Raw genomic sequence first — 17,933 nt, 5'->3', positions numbered from 1 at the left:
GCACATTATATCGAGCCCTGAAAGTATTAGTAGACTGTGAAGGATAAAAAAAAAAATCATTCTCCCTTCTCTTTTCTGGCAGTGACACAGTTAGCCTCGATGAGCAACACAGGACTGCAAAAACAACCATTTATAAGCTCATTCCTGTGCACAAACAATTAACATTCCTGAAACCCTCCATGACTGCTCCAGGCCTCTGTTTTCAGAAAGCAGTAAGTTAAAGCCGTTTATACAAGTCACATGCTGATGTGTTCAGTATAAAATAATTCACACATCCAACTGCATGGAGCACCAAGGTGAGCAGAACTGAACTTCTTAATTCAGTACTCAAATGCAACCAGCTCCTGTTCAGATGAACAAGGCAGTGGAAAGCACCACAAGATTATTTCTTCATTATTCCCCATCCTTACACCCCTTAATGTCTCCTTACTGCAAAGATGACATACAGCTAATGACATTCGTTAACCTAGAAAGGAGGGCAACTTTTCATACTTCTTCCTCATACATAGTCTGATGGCTGCAGCCAACAATGGGAAAAAACGCCTGCTGAATCTCTAATGGCTGTGGTGGAAGGTCTGTTCCTGCTCCCTGAAATACATAATGACCCAGCTGATACAAACAATACTCTGCAAAATGCCCATCCTAATAATAATATCTGAGTCTCTAATACTTCCTGTGGTAGGATTAAACCCCACCCAGGATTCTGAGAAAAGCAGTAGGGCAGAAACCTGAAAATGTCGAGACAAATATAAAGCACAAATATCAATTCTGAATGCTCTATTCTGGACTAAAAAAGCCAATGAGATTTTTGCCTTCAGCAAAATTGTTACCAAAGCTTGCTTTATTGCTCATTTCCCGAACCAGTTCAGTTACCCAAGTGGAAACCGGATATCAAACCTCAATACACTTCACCTGTCAACTCTGTTTTAACCCAGCATCTCTTTAATTTGGGTATTCAGACACATTATTTTCCCTTGTTATTAACGAATACAGGTCTGTCTTTATATTTTTATCATTGTGTCTTACCACAGACTCAGCACACAGGCATACAGAGTTATCATTTCTAATGTAAAACAGATAACACAATGTAACCTAGTGAGACATGCAATAAAGCAGAGTTCTCAATTACTACCTGAAATATAATATAAATGAAATATAAACCATTATCTAAACTCCTCCAAGTCACTATTTCTAGTTGTTGCTTCCTTCCAAACAGTGACATGTATGAACTGTACTCCATCTGTTAAATCAAACACATTTTTTTTAATAAAATAAAGATTAACCACAGAGATCCCAATTCAAACATCTTGAAACCTCTAGTTTATGGAACGATGGTAAGAATCACAATTAATATCGTGATGAACACTGTTTTGTATCATTAAACCTTCATACACAATTTTCCATAATGGCTTTCCTGGCACAGTAGACTGTATCTGCAAAGTGTGTGTGGGGAAAGGGGGAGCGGGGGGGGGGGGGGGGAATAAGAGAGCCAGCAAGGTATGCAAAAAATCACTCTATTTGGCAGTGGCCAAATGTGTCTCTACTAAGGGATAGGACAACAAAAAGGGAAGAGAAAATGGTGATTCAATAGGTACATACAAGAAAAATCTAGGTTTAACTTACCGCATTACAATGCATGCCTTTTGGCAAACGCAGAAAAGGCATTTAAAGTGCATCCGAGATGGAGCACAGGTATCAAAGCCCAAAACCCACAATATTGCAGATTTTCATTTGCCACCTGCCTAATGTTGAAGATGGTTTTATTTTGCCCATAAAGTTTCCCTGCGTCCCTCTCTGCCTGTCTAGAATCAACAGCGCTGCACAGCTCAACACTAACATCACCCCTAAGCTTGAATACAGTCAAAAAACTAACTGTGCCTTTGCCCAAGTCTCTCAAGTGCTTTGATATACAAAGCATTCTCAAAGCATGCCACCATCTAGAAATGCTGAGCAGCTCCACCAAAAAATGCAGCTGATGCTGATATTTTCCTTTACAACATATCTTCTTTTGCCCTTTCACAGAATAGACTGTTATTAGTTCACTTGCCCAAAACACAGGAGACCTGAGTTTAGCTTCTTCCACTCTCTGAAGAAATTCGAGCTTACATGTCCCAAGGGAATACCCTAAACACCTCATTACAAGCTTTTCTGAACAAAAGAGGCAGTGGGCAGCTGTATCCTTCATACTGAGTGGGTGCCACTTTTTACAAAAGAACTTAAAATTTTATGTGGAAAGAGTATGAAAGAAAATGAAGGAGTGGAAGGTAACCAGGCAGTGGAGGCACTCAATAAGGAAGACAGACCCCTAGGAGTTGAGTGTGCTTCTGCCCTTCACCCACAACCTTTTAATATAAAATCCGTGAAGGAACCTTAGAGGTACCATCTCAGGACCATCCTGGCCTCAGGAAATACTCTCTTGGTTATCAGAGGTCAACTGCATGGGACTTTCTGTGACACTCCGATCACCTTGCTGCCTGTTTTGGATGACACATTCTGATGTGTCTCCCTCATTTACTATATAAGGAATTTGGTTGAGAGTTCAATCTGAGGCCTAGAGCCTAAAAGGTTGAAATTGAAGCCCCTAACTTTCATGCACTGATGTCCTTTAATGAAGCTGGGTTTGTCTTGCTCATGTTTTACTTCCAAGTCCATGAAATGGAGATTATATTATTTCCTTAGTTTATAGGAATATTCTGAGTTAAGTAGCAAAGACTGTAAAGTTTTCAGATGCTGCTCTAATGAGGAGCTTAAGCAAATAAAACAGAATGAAGATTAAGACACGAGATTTGTGTGTTTAGCATAAAATTATTTTTTTGTTTACTGATTTCATTTCGAAATGCAGATAGGTTACTTTATCACTAAATAGATTGGACTGAACAATAACGCATAATTATTATATACTTTCCCTACAGGCTGTTTGATCACTACACTAAGAACTTGATTTTACATTAATTTAAATAAGAGGAAGAACAGAAGATTTTCTGTAGGGTCAGACCTGCAGAAATAAAAGTAATACGTGTTCTGCTATGAAAGATAAATAGGATTCTAGCTTAGGTGCATAATTCATCATGACTGTAATGGCACTACTGAGGAGCTCTTCACAAGGAAAAGGTTTGCAGTATTAACAATCACTTTGAAATAGCATTATTTTCTAATTTCTTCAGCTCTCATAGGTATTTCTGCTCCCTTACCCAAATCTCACATACATGCTTACACAAATAAATCTGAATACCTTTTAAGACTTGATACAAAGGGAAAGTCTATTTTACACAGGTACCAACTTCAGCTGGTGTTTCAGGTGCATACTCCGTCTTTCCTACCAAAGTGCTTATGTTCCCTCCACAATCAGTACAGAGAGAAAGATGCCTTGGAGGGCTTGCAGAGGAAGATACCTTCAGCATAAGTGTGGGCACCTAAACTAAACCAGCAGAATCTCTCCCTAAAAGCTTCAAAGGTATCTGTTTATCTCCCTAATCTATACTAGGGATTTAAGATACATCCTTCAGGAAGACCACTTTAATAGGGACCTAAAACTTACATGAAAGTTAGGTACCTACATTAAATGTACTGGATTCCATTTCAGGATCTTGTCTTCTACAGAAATCAATGAGAATTAGTTGCTTAGATCTGTCCCTGTATTATGAACGTCTGCACTGTACTGTAAGATCAGTGCTTTAGCGTCCCTAGAGCAGGGAGCTCTATGAACACTATTAGGAATAATTCTTTAAGCCTTTAGTAACTACAAAAACATTTTTAAAAAGCTACTGTTACAAAGTTAAGAACTCAGAAGCTAAGAAAAGATATTTGTATTAAGGCAATCCACACAATTTTACTTATTTCCCTCTGGCATACATGCATTGGGATAGTCCTTGATTACATAACCATATGCTATCTTTCTCTGCAGGTCTTCTGCCTCTTTCAAAATGGACAGCTGTTTAACTTATTGTTATTATTGCCTTATTCAGTGTTTGGCTCCATGTTTTATTTACCACTCAAATTTAAAAAAATCATCTGGGTTATTCATATGGTGATCTTACAGTATGCTACTGCCTTGCAAATGTTAATGAAGTTCTTTTTCACAGTCTTAGCAAGATTAGGTGACATTATTATTTTCATGTAAGAAAATGGAGATAAGAGAGGGACTGAGACTAATGCTGGGTGTCTAACCGGACACCCTTGGCTGTCAAGTATACTTAACATTTTTATGGCACATACTTAAAGCTTTTTGCAGCGATGAATGCTCTACACAGCTTTGAGTCTGGTCACAGGTGTCTTAGTTTGGATATTGAAAAAATTAGTAACACATGATTAGTGACTAAATGAGACTGCATCAGTTTATGTGATTTGCTCAGCATCACATAGAAACTCTGGTGGCAGAGGCAGGGAGAGAATTCAAAGATGGCATTCAGCCTCACAGCCATCTCTTGCCTGCCTGACAGTCTGAATCACAGAATGCTTGGGCTTGGAAGGGACCTCTGGAGATCATCTAGTCCAACCCCCCTGCTCAAGCAGACAGCTTTTGAATATATCCAAGGATGGAGACTCCACAGCCTCTCTGGGCAACCTGTTCCAGTGCTCAGTCACCCTCACAGGAAGAAAGTTTTTCCCTCATGTCCAGATAGAACTGCCTGTGTTTCAGTTTATGCCTGTTGCCTCTCATCCTACCGCTGCGCACCACTGAAAAGAGTCTGGCTCCATCCCCTTGACACCATCCCTTCAGACATTTAAACGCACTGATAAGATCCCCCCTCAGTCTTCTCCAGGCTGAAGAGTCCCAGCTCTCCCAGCTTCTCCTTAGAGGAGAGATGCTCCAGCCCCTTAAACATCTTAGGGGCCCTTTGCAGGACTTGCTCCAGTAGCTCCATATCTCTCCTATACTGGGGAGGCCAGAACTGGATCCAGTGCTCCAGCTGTGGGCCTCATCAAGGCTGAGTTGGTGGCGAGGATTACCTCCCTCAACCTGCTGACAATGGTCTTCCTGATGCAGCCCAGGATACCACTGGCGTTCTTTGCCACAAGGGCTCATTGCTGGCTCATGGTCAACTTGTTTTCCACCAGGACTCCTCTCCACTCGCAGGTCCTCCTCTGCAGAGCTGCTTTCCAGCAGAGCAGTCCCCAGTCTGTGCTGCTCCACGGGATTATTCCTCCCTAGCTGCAGGACTCTGCACTTCCCTTTAGGGAACTTCACAAGGTTCCTCTCTGCCCATCTCTCCAGACTGTCAAGGTCCCTCTGAATGGCAGCACAGCTGTCTGGTGTATCAGCCACTCCTCCCAGTTTTGTATCATCAGCAAACTTGCTAAGGGTGCACTCTGTCCGTTCATGCAGGTCTTTGATGAGTAAGTTGAGCAGGACAGGACCCATTATTGACCCCTGGGGTACACCATTACCTACAGGCCTCCAACTAGACTTTGCACTGCTGATCACAACCCTCTGAGCTCTGCCGTTCAGCCAGTTCTCAATCTACCTCACTCTCTGCTCATCTAGTCCATACTTCATCAGCTTGCCTATGAGGATGTTAGGGAGACAGTGTCAAAAGCCTTACTGAAGTCAAAACAGATAATATCCACTCCTCTCCCCTCATCTACCCAGTCATCACAGCCCATTCGTCTAGCCAGTCATTTCATCACAGAAGGCCCTCATGTTGGTTAAGCATGATGTCCCCTTTGTGAATCCATGTTGACTACTGATCAGCTCCTTACCCTTCATATGCTTGGAAATGGTATCCGGAGTTAGCTGCTCCATCACCTTTGATGAGTGACGTAAGGCTGACTGGCCTGTAGTTCCCAGTCTGCACCAAACATTTTCCAAATTTAGTACTGAATAAGACAGGAACTCTTGAGATAACAGGTATATTCACTACATAGTTGTGTTGCCCTGATGTAGCATAGTTCCTCATGTGCCTGAATGAGGCAGATATAGGAAAAATAATATTATGTGGGATCATTTTAGTAATGATGCTGTCATAATACCTACAAACACACAGACAAAAAGTTTGCATGCTCAACATTAATTTTGGCTTTTCTTAACTCCTTTGCATCTGTATTTGCAACCGTATTATTCTCTTAACAGAACTTTTAACCATTAAGGGAAAAAAAGAAAAAAAAGAAAACATCTCATTAATCTCTTAAATGGAACCAGACTGACCCTCCCCTTCTTACCATCAGTTTGAACAACTAGCTTTGCATCTTCAGATCTACCACCCAGACATCCACTTTTGACATGTAAAATACGCTGCTGTTCTTACACGGCGTAGACACTGGTGGGGGTTATGAGACACACTTTGCCAGGAATTGCATTCTCTTTTGTTAAGAGCAAAGAATGAAGGTATTGAATAAAGACAATACAGTAGCCACACTCAGTTACCACCTTGGAAAACTCCTTCTGAAGGATTAATTCAGAAATATTAGTAATAAAAATCAGATTCTTAGAATAGAAGGGATTTGGAAGCATTATCAGCTCCACCTAAAATAATCCTGAAACTTGTATGGTAAATACCATGCAATAGTTATGAATGATCAACAGTCTACTTCTCTAGAGTTAGTCCAAAGTATCTGGTGTACAAAAAGTAACCTTCACAAATAAATTTTTATATATTGCAACACTTTCTGTAGTGTATTTAAATATTTCAGCATTTGTTACATAAAATAAGTCAAAGTAATTCAAAAATATCTAAAATACCAGGTCATCAGAACAGATAAATGTGATTGTAAAATGAGAGCTGTCTCCCATAATGAGGGACAGTTGTGATATATGCTGAGAAATGTGTAAGAGATTTAGAACAAATCACATCTAACCAAAGCCAGGTTATTAACTACTGTGTATGAGAAAAATATTCCTGTCTAAAGCAGGTAAAAATTATTCATCAAAAAGGAAGTTAACACTTAAGGAAAAGACTTGTCCTATTATTTCAGAGAGATTCAAAAAAAAAAAGTGAATTAGTAGTTATATACAAGGTACAATGGAGTAGTTAGCATGCATTCACAAAGGGGAAATGATGCTTAACCAACATGATAGCCTTCTGTGATGAAATGACTGGCTGGGTAGATGAGGGGAGAGGAGTGGATGTTATCTACCTTGACTTCAGTAAGGTATGAACTGAAAACAGCAGTCGATATGTTTATTTCAGATGAATATTAAGATCACTAAAAATCTCTCCAGTGGATTAAAGATAATTCCGGCACATAAACAGAGGAAGGGGTTCAGAAAAAGTGAAACAAGTCTATTTTGACATTTTAAAAACAAGCTTCCTCTTTATTTTTTGTATTAAAACTGAAGTACATGAAAAAGGAAAAGAATGAAAGCGATGAAGGATTGTAAGGAAAAACCTGCAGTCTTTTTTCTCCCATCCTCTAAAATAATTCAGGTCAAACTGAAGGCTTTGTTCAGTTCTGGTTTGCTTTGCAGGTAGGAGGAATATGGAGTAAGTTCATCATTTTGGCCACAGAAGTAACAAGTCAAAATCTATTATTTACACATGTCTAATTGCAAACAGACTGCTGTCCAGCCTCCTCCCTCTGCAGGAATTCACCAAAGATGAAAGGAAACCATAGTGAAGCAAAGTATGTTTTCCCCCAGGCACTACAGCAAAACACTAATAACCTTTGCTAGAGGTGCCACAAGCCTGCCAGTCTGCTTCCCCAGGAAATTAAGGAAGCTCAAGACTTGGCAGAAATCAGGATGCTGCAGTAAGAGGCTTGCAGGCAGTGATCCCTACAGGTCTGAAGTGTGCCATACACAACAGCTCACCTCTTAAATATCCACACCTAAATCTCAAGCTTGCTCTTGAGGACGTTATTAGTGTATCCCTAATAAAAAACATTCACCTTCACACTAGTGTTATCTTTTTACAAGCCATTTTGCCCTGTTTGAGATCAAGATATATTTTTATTCCTTCAGTTATTACAATAGTAAGATTTGTTGATCATGGTAATCTCATAGAACAGTTAATCCAACAGTTACTAGATTGATCTTCATATGTTTTGAAGATTTACACACATTAATTTGGCCAGTCTTCTTTCCTTTAAAATTTTAACAATATATGCCTTCTTTTAAGGCCTGCATCTCCAACTGAAGTCACTACTTTGACTGATGCCCTGGGAAACCACAGCTCACTGGATGACAAATACTGCTCCAAGACAATGAAATGCAACACCGCCTTTTCCAACAAAAGGCTTGTGCAAATCAATGGCTCATTCAGCTCTTAATGACCAAATACAGCACGCACTGAATAAAATGATTCCTGTCACCTCTATGCTGTCTCTTCTTCTAAACTCTAACCCTAATAGTGAAAATATTTTTCAGGCCCTGACTGGCACCAAGACTCGACTGCAGGCCCAGACCACAAAGTCCTCCCAGAACACATCCCTTGGCACCAAAAAAATTCCTTTCGCAGACCGTCTCCACATCCACTTCAAAGGCACCTCTACGCTCTCTCTTCCTCTCAACCCTAACCCTAACTGGGAATGTATCTTTCAGATCGCGGCTGGCACCAACAGCCCCACTGGTGGCCCAGACCACAAAGTCCTCACAGCACGCATCTCTTGCCACCAAAACAAATCCTTTGGCAGGCCCTTTCCACACCCACTCCCACAGCGCCTTTACGCTCTCTCTTCCTCTCAACCCTAACCGTAACCCTAATTGGGAAAATGTTTCTCAGGCCCCGGCTGGCACCAAGAGCCCCACTGGTGGCCCAGACCACAAAGTCCTCACACCACACAATTTTCTTGCCATCAAAACAATTCCTTTGGTAGACCCTTTCCACACTCACGCCAGCGCCACCGATACGCTCTCTCGTCCTCTCAACCCTAACCCTAACCCTAATTGCAACATATTTCTCAGGCCCCGGCTGGCACCAAGAGCCCCACTGGTGGCCCAGACCACAAAGTCCTCACACCACACAATTTTCTTGCCATCAAAACAATTCCTTTGGCAGAGGCTTTCGACACCCACTCCCACGGCGCCTCTGCGCTCTCTCTTCCTCTCAAGCCTAACCCTGACTCTAATTGGGAAAACATTTTAAAGGGCCCGGCTGGCAACAAGAGTCCCACTGCTGGCACAGACCACAAGGTCCTCACAACACACATCTCTTGCCACCAAAACTGTTCCTTTGGCAGACCCTTTCCACACCCACTCCAGAGGTGCTGCTACGCTCTCTCTCCCTCTCAACCCTAACCCTAATTGGGAACATATTTTTCAGACCCCGGTTGGCACCAAGAGCCCCACTGGTGGCACAGACCACAAAGTCCTCCTAAAACACATCTCTTGGCACCGTAACTCTTCCTTTGGAACACCTTTTCCACATACACTCCAAAGCCGCATCTACACTTTCTCTTCCTCTCAACCCTAACCCTAACTGGGAACATATTTTTTCCGGACCCGGATGGCACCAAAAGCTGCACTAGTGGTCCAGACCAAAAAGTCCTCCCAGCACAACTCTCTTGCCACCAAAACAATTCCTTTGGCAGGCCCTCTCAACACCCACTCCAACAAAGCCTCTACGTTCTCTCTTCCTCTCAACCCTAACCCTAACTGGAAAAATATTTTTCGGACACCGGCTGGCACCAAGGCCCCATCTTGTGGCCCAGACCACAAACTCCTGACACCACAACTTTCTTGGCATCAAAATTCTTCCTTTGGCAGACCCTTTCCAAACCCATGCCAGCGCCACCTCTACGCTCTCTCTTCCTCTCAACCCTAACCATAACCCTAATTGGGAAAATGTTTTTCAGGCCACACCTGGCACCAAGACCCCCACTGGTGGCCCAGACCACAAAGTCCTCACAGCACACCTCTCTTGCCACCAAAACAATTCCTTTTGCAGACCCTTTCCACACCCACTCCCACAGCACCTCTATGCTCTCTCTTCCTCTCAACCCTAACCCTAACCCTAAATGAGAAAACATATTTCAGGGCCCGGCTGGCACCAACAGCCCCACTGGTGGCCCAGACCACAGAGTTCTCACAGCACAACTCTCTTGCCACCAAAACTCTTCCTTTGGCACACCATTTCCACACCCACTCCAACGGAGCCTCTACATTCTCTCTTCCTATCAACCTTAACCCTAACCCTACTTGGGAACATGTTTTCAGGCCCCAGCTGGCACCAAGGACTCGTCTTGTGGCCCAGACCACAAACTCCTGACCCCACAACTTTCTTGGCATCAGAACTCTTCCTTTGGCACACCCTTTCCACACCCACTACAATGGCACCTCTACGCTCTCTCTACATCTCAACCCTAACCCTAACCCGAACCCTAATTTGGAAAATGTTTCTAAGGCCTTGGCTGGCACCAAGAACCCCACTGGTGGCACAGACCACAAACTCCTCTCACTACATCTATCTTGCCACCAATTCCTTTGGCAGGCCGTTTCCAAACATATTACAATGACACCTCTATGCTCTCTCTTCCTCTAAACCCTAACCATAACCCTAACATAATTGGGAACAGGTTTTCAGACCCCAGCTGGCAAAAATAGCCCCACTCCTGGCCCCAACCACAAACTCCTCCCAGTACAACTCTCTTGCCAGGAAATCTCTTCCTTTGGCACACCCTTTCCAAACCCTCTCCAGTGGCGCCTCTACGCTCTCTCTTCCTCTCAACCCTAACCCTAACCCAAACCCGAACTGGGAAAACGTTTTTCAGGCCACACCCGGCACCAACAGCCCCACTGCTGTCCCAGACCACAGAGTTCTCACAGCACACAATTTTCTTGGCACCAAAACAATTCCTTTGGCACACTCTTTCCGCACCCACTCCCATGGCACTTCTACGCTCTCTATTCCTCTCAACCCTAACCCTAACCCTAACTGGGAACATGTTTTTCAGGCCCTGGTCGGCACCAAGAGCCCCACTGCTGCCCCTGACCACAAAGTCCTCTCAAAACAACTCTCTTGGCACTAAAACTCTTCCTTTCACACACCCTTTCCATAACCACTCCCACGGCTCTTCTACGCTCTCTCTTCCTCTCAACCCTAACCCTAACCCTAACTGGGAACATGTTTTTCAGGCCCTGGTCGGCACCAACAGCCCCACTGGTGGCACAGTCCACAAAGTGCTCCCAGCACAACTCTCTTGCCACCAAAACTCTTCCTTTGGCACACCCTTTCCACACCCATGCCAGCGGCACCTCTACGCTCTCTCTTCCTCTCAACCCTAACCCTAACCCTAATTGGGAACACGTCTTCAGGCCCCAGCTGGCACCAAGAGCCCCACTGGTGGCACAGACCACAAAGTCCTCCCACTATAGCTCTCTTGGCACCAAAGCAATTCCTTTGGCACACCCTTTCCACACTCACGCACGCGGCGCCTCTACGCTCTGTCTTCCTCTCAACCCTAACCATAACCCTAATTTGGACATTTTTCGGGGCCCAGCTGGCACAAAGAGCCCCCGTTCAGGCCCAGATCACAACGTCCTCAGAGCACACCTCTCTTGGCACCAAAATTCTTCCTTTGCCAGACCCTTTCCACACCCACTCCAACGGCACCTATATGCTCTCTCTTCCTCTCAACCCGAACCCTAACCCCAACCATAAGGAGGAACACATTTTTCAGGCCCCAGCTAGCAAAAAGAGCCCCAGTGGTGCCCCACACCACAATGTCCTCACAGCACACATCCTTGCCACCAAACCTCTTCCTTTACCACACCCTTTAAACACCAAATACAACAGCACCTCTACATTCTTTCTTCCTCTCAACCCCAACCCTAACCCCAATGCTAATTGGGAAAACATTTTTTCAGGGCATGGCTGGCACCAAGAGCCCGACTGGTGGCACAGACCACAAAGTCCTCCAAGCACACCTCTCCTGGCACCAAAACAATTCGTTTGCAGACCTTTTCCACATCCACTCCAACGGCACCTCTCTTTCACTAAACCCTAACCCTAACTCGGAAAACGTTTTTCAGGCCCAGCCTGACACCAAGGGCCCCACTGGTGACCCAGACCGCAAAGTCTTTAATCCATTTTTCAAAGCCAGCAGACAACACACAAAGTACTGTTCTGGGGAGGCCTCTCCAAATTCATTTGAGGCCCCAATCCTCTGATTGATCAGATTTTAAATCTAAGATTTAAAATCTAAGATGTAAGATCTCAGTTCAGAAAAGTATTTAGGCATATGTTTTATTTTAAATACATCTTTAAGCGTATATGTGTACTTAAGTGTTTCAACAGACTCTAACATTTCAGTAGAGCAGCAGACTATAAATTTTATAAAGGGTGAGGAGATAGTCTTAAACTTTTTATTTCAAGATCCGTGGTACTTTTGCAGCTAGTGACACTTTCAGCTGAAAAATACGTGCAATGCTTCTATATTTTAAAGCTTTGATTTACTTGCTAATTTGAGATCTATTTTATCTTAATTTTGTTCACTGACTGTATTTCAAGTATAAGTATTGTTTTTATTATTGCTACGGAGATAAGCGTTCATGTTTACACATTTAATACAGTAGATATATGTCTGTATGCAATGTCTCTGTCTGCCACTTCCCCAGGTCATTTCTGCAAACAAGGCATTGCATCTTAAATGAGTTTTTAAATCTGATAGATTTAAACCAAATAACACTTTAACATGGTCTTCTCTATATACGCAAACAACCTAGTTCCACTAGGAAAGACAGTGAGTTGTTTCACGTGTATGCATAACTCCACAAGTTTTATGGTGTTCCAATGCAATAAATTTTACAACTAAGTGCATTTTGGAAAAGGGCTGGGGATGGAGGGAGAGAATGAGAGTACACACTGCTGAGTGAAGAAGAGAGAGAGAGGTAGCTATAGTGAAACATCAAATCTGCTGTAGTGATATAAACCTGATAATGGGAAGAAATGATAAAAACTGCCTTGTTTCAATCTCCTATTCATTCTTCATCAGGGATAATATCCAAAAGAGACTGTATGGCAATTAAAGGCGTTCAATGAATACCAAAGGGACAGCTCATACAGAGACCCCTTTCCTCCACATCCTGAGTACTCACACACAGTAGTGCACTGGAGTCTTTTTGAATGTAATTATAGCCACAAATATTGTATTAGAGCTAGGATTTTTTTAAAAAAAACTAGCTGGAAACCACATGAGTTCAATGACCTGATAATCTCTAATGAAAAACACTGTTTTACTGGTGATTGGGTAGAACTTCGTTGAAGTAAACAAATATATTATTTACATCCTCATTCTAGATGGATTCAGTTGGTTTAATAACCCATTTAAAATAACAGAGATCATCACCAAAAATACAGTTTATATGAAGAAATGGCCATGATTGCAGTTATATAGGTAGAGAGGTTTCACTGGAGACTAAATGCAAACACGGGGGTGCCTGGATATTGTTGCAGGGCAAGGGGAAGTTGGCTTTGAACAAATGCAGCAGATGTTCCAGGATAAAAGCTTGTAGCATGACCCTGAAGGAGTACCAAGTGAAAGAAACTCCTGGGGTTGCAGCTGACGGTGGGAGAATGAGGAACATTAAGCAATGAAATTGCACTATATTTTCAGCGTTGTCAAAACAGACGAGTTTTGTATACCTCCTTCCTTAACAAACACGGCTGTACATAAGAAACATCTAGTTGCCTCATCAATTTCTTATCTGAACAAAAACAGCAGCAAATGTTGGCTGACTGCTCAAGTCAAAGGTGCAACTATATATTCCACTAGGAGCCAAAACCGTCATGCAGACATGCTACAATTTCTAACATGAGATCATAAATTACTCTAGAAAGTTAATGAGCTGCACTCACATATAAATCCAACCAATGCTCAGCTAGCATAAAATAAAATACTGACTATGCCACTAACCATAGTGTCATATTAATTTAGAGCACTATGGATCTGTATCATCTTCTTGAAATGGCTCAGGGACAGAAAATGAACATGTAACAACAAATGTGTAGCAAATGTAATTAAGGATGCCGCTTCATGGCCATTTAAGGCAACTAAGATTGGTGGTGGGACCATGGAAAACACTCAGTCATACCATCCTGATTCATTCTTTACTTCAGCACCAGCACTCATCTGATCACACAGTGAGTTCTCAATCACATGAGTGGGCTAACTCTGCCAACCAAACGGGTAGTGTCCAGGCAGCCCAGCCTCCTGACCCAGCCACCCACATTGTCAGGCAAATACTAGAGCCAACATGACAAAGCATCTGTAGAGAGAAGAGAGGACCATGGCAGACTGCATATAGATAAATCTGAGTTGCTACAGAATTTCAAAGTAAGAGGGAAAACTTTGGTATAGTTGGGAATTCAGTGCCTCAATTGTTCAGATTCTCAAGAAAATGCTATTTCCAGTTCTCTGAAGAAGGTGGAAATCAATACCACTTTAAGAAACGAAACACAAATATTTACATTATTTACATATTACATACAAAAATTCTGTATCACAACATTGGTGGTAAGATGATATAAGACCTTTTTTTTTCCTCTAGGAAAAAAATGCCGCTATGCCAAAGGTTTAGGCCAGTTCCCATTTCCTTTGGTTTGACTGGGATTGGATTAGGATTTACAAGAATTGTTTTGTGCAGAGTACTTTTCACTAGCTATTTTATATTCAAAGCATTCACACCACATACCATCCAGAAATAATATCCTACCTACTCTTGGATAAAAAGAGAGTTACAGAAGTACATATGTTTAAAGACAGTGCTAACAAGTGACCTACAACATTCAGCAGCTCTACAGTACAACCGATTTCACCTGGCTCTGTTACAAGTATACTGAAGTTAACTTCTAGTGATTCCATTTGAAATGATAAGCTGTAACTATTATAACTGCTGATTTACATTTTATCAGTGTCTGGTGGCTGTCAATGTGATAACAAGGTTCTGTTGTGCTAAGCAGGAAACAGAAATAGGAGGAAGGGTTGACCATTACCCTCACAGCTTTGTGATCTAAAAAGAAACAAGGAAAACCATGGGAAAATGAACTGTCCTTTCCTCCACTTTAAAAATGAAGGATGCAGAAAGATAGGCTTATTATCAGTAAAAGTCTAAAAAAGAGCTGGATATAGAACTTAAATTCCTTCACTCTGCTACATTGATAAACTCTTTTCATTGTAAATCATCAAATTATTATTCCTGAAATACATCTTCTGGAAAACTGCTTTTTTACTAAAATTTTTTTTTTAATCCTATTTTCAAAAAATCCTATTAAAAAATCCCTCAATTACAACATGTTTTTAAAAGCAGACGTAAACTATATCCCAAACTGTAGACCTGGATTCCTGAAATTGTTCTTCTTCAGAAGACATTCTGAAAATTGAGATTTGCCATTTTCAATCATATCTCAGAGTAACCATCCTGTATCTACATATCATCTTTTGTCCAACCAACTATTCTTCTGAGGCAATTCAGCTTTGTTTTTATTTTGTATTTTATGATTCACTTAAATTATTTTCACAGATTACAAGAAGGCAGTCCCCTACAGAATATCTAATAAGTAATGCAATGTGCTTGTCCAGACCATAACAGAAAAAGGGGGAGGAGACAGAGACAGATTGTACAGGACAATCCAAAGACTATGACTGTGGGGGCATGTCAGTATTTTCATGTTTCCATAAATACAACACAACTATAGTGGAAACGCTGGTGCAGATACATATTCACCATATACATCATATGTTTGCAGTAGAAAATCTTAATCCATATAAAAAGAAAAAAAAACTATGGTAAAATTGCATTGTGCTGGATGCATAATACTTTTTGAAAAAACGTACTTAGACTTTAGGAGGGAGAAAAACACGCAAATTTTGTTGGAAATTTTGTGCTCTGACTTGCACATAGCCAAACATCAATAAGAGCAGCAACCATATTAGCAGGCCAGAGTGCAAGTTCCTTCAGGCTAAAAACTTGTCAGAACAAAAAGAAACACAATTTGGGCAGTAAAAGCAAAATCCATAAACCATGAAATAGGGAAACAAGAAATCAAGTTTTTCATATGGACATCCAATAAAATCCATTTTAAAACCTTCTCTAAAAGCTCTGTTTCTGACTCTGAACAAATATTTTAAAAGGTATGATTTAAATACTCTAAGAAACCCTCCAAATCCACAGAACAATATAAAACAAAAAGTCAAATGTGCTAGTATCTAAACACTTTTGCACAGCTAGCCTCTGACAAAACCATGGGCAGAACAAGCACTTCAACTAGAGAAAATAAATCAGTGAAGAGTCAGTTACCTATCACTATATCCAAATAATGTGTATATAGATATTTTGATATATAGATATTTGTATATATATATCAAATATCTATATATCCAAGTCACTGCTGGAAGTATTCTATCTCCGTTATGGGCACACCAACCTGTGCGTAAAACATGAAGAGAATTAGGAAAAAAAAATTTATAAAGGCAAATGACAATTATAAATAGAGAAAAAAAATAGAAGGACTAAATCAATTAGAGCATTATTCCTATCTCAGGACTCCCATCTGAGAAAGATCAAGGCCACAACCAGGAATCAGAGTGATTAACTGCCTAACCAGCAGCCAGGAGAGATACAGATAGGAGGTGGCAGATCATATATACACAAAGAATCTAAACTGGCAAACAGAGGCTTTTTGCTGCCTGAGAGAGAAGCTGCTGCAAAATCCAAGTATTCTGACATACACAGACTTTGACAAAGACAATAAATAAGACTCTGAGACATGCTAGTTTTAATATACAGAACACAAATTAATATGAGAATATGTGAATTGTTTAAATTAAAATGAAAATACTATAAAATGTTTAACTGCAGGGTTATTAATCAAATCGCTTCCAATATATGAAATGCTCAGATGCTTGACTGTGAAAATTAATTTTTGCACATTTTATCATTTAAATTACATCCCCCATCTTTAAATCTCCACTACCTGGGATACATTTCCTATTAGAAAGACGTTAGTTATTCAGTGATATCCCCTGCATATCTAATGGAAAGGCTGAGTACCGATTTGCTAACACTTTCTGATCAGCCACAGTTCAAACACCACATCTGGTTTATGTCTGGACAGCTATCCAGTCAGTCAGATCACTGGCTGAGACTAAACTAGGACTTGATCACCATCACACTCATTTCCCTGAGATAAAGAAAGAAATTTAATGAGAGCTGATCTGTTTATTCATACCGACTTCCTGGTTAGCATCAGATTAATAGTTTGTTTATAACAGGATAATGTCACAAGGGACGAAACAAGATTAGAACCCTTTCTTACAAAAAGTCAAAGTAATTCCTTCCCCAGGAAACTCACTAACACAAAATGAACTAGGTCCAACAGATTGTGGGAAGGTGGATATACGGGACTTATTTCTAAAACCTGTACTTTGCAAACTTTCAGATGCTGCAAGCGTGGAAGTTACACCACTGGCAAAACTCAATTTGCACTAAAGCCTTAGACTTTCAACAGCCAAGCAGCCAAACATGAAGCCAAAAGTTTTGCAGCATTTTTGCCACTATCTTTTCTTCAGTTCCTAGCACAACAAAACATAGACTGCACAGATGTATTTCTTCACTGACACCGGAGCAGAAGATCCTTGTTTGAACAGTCCTTCCTTCCCTTTTCTTAGCTGATGAAGAAAGCTATTCACTTCCTTAGCTTCCCAGATGACATTCATGTCAATACAACAGCTTCATTAGTCTCTTTCTTTCTAACACTTTAAGCATCTAAGATAACATTCCTTCTCATGAGACATACACAGACTACATCATACGAGGCAAACCTTTAAAAGGGCAGACTTTATTTGTTCTCATCGTATTTGTGCCCACAAAATAAACTGTGTCTACAACCTGAGGATTCACACCTCCAGGCACCCAGATTAACAACCATAAATCCAATTATTAGGGGAAGTATCAACAGCATACAGAGAGAAAGCAAGAGCATTTGTTCACTTTAGCAAGAATTGACATGAACAAATGCAAAAGCTTTCGGAAGCTTCCACAGGATATAAACATTGTAAAA

General features: G+C 41.2%; 1 protein-coding gene across 1 annotated transcript in view; it reads right to left on the bottom strand.

The window, feature by feature from the left end:
- Positions 1-17,933, bottom strand: part of TRHDE (thyrotropin releasing hormone degrading enzyme) — a 226,147-nt gene that overhangs the window by 181,033 nt on the left and 27,181 nt on the right. The gene's annotated exons all lie outside the window — the stretch shown is intronic.

This window comes from Dromaius novaehollandiae, chromosome 1 (assembly GCF_036370855.1).
Source record: "Dromaius novaehollandiae isolate bDroNov1 chromosome 1, bDroNov1.hap1, whole genome shotgun sequence".
In the NCBI taxonomy this organism is placed as follows: Eukaryota; Metazoa; Chordata; class Aves; order Casuariiformes; family Dromaiidae; genus Dromaius; species Dromaius novaehollandiae.
The sequence above is the reverse complement of the archived record's forward strand: the minus strand, read 5'-3'. Positions and strand labels throughout refer to the sequence as shown.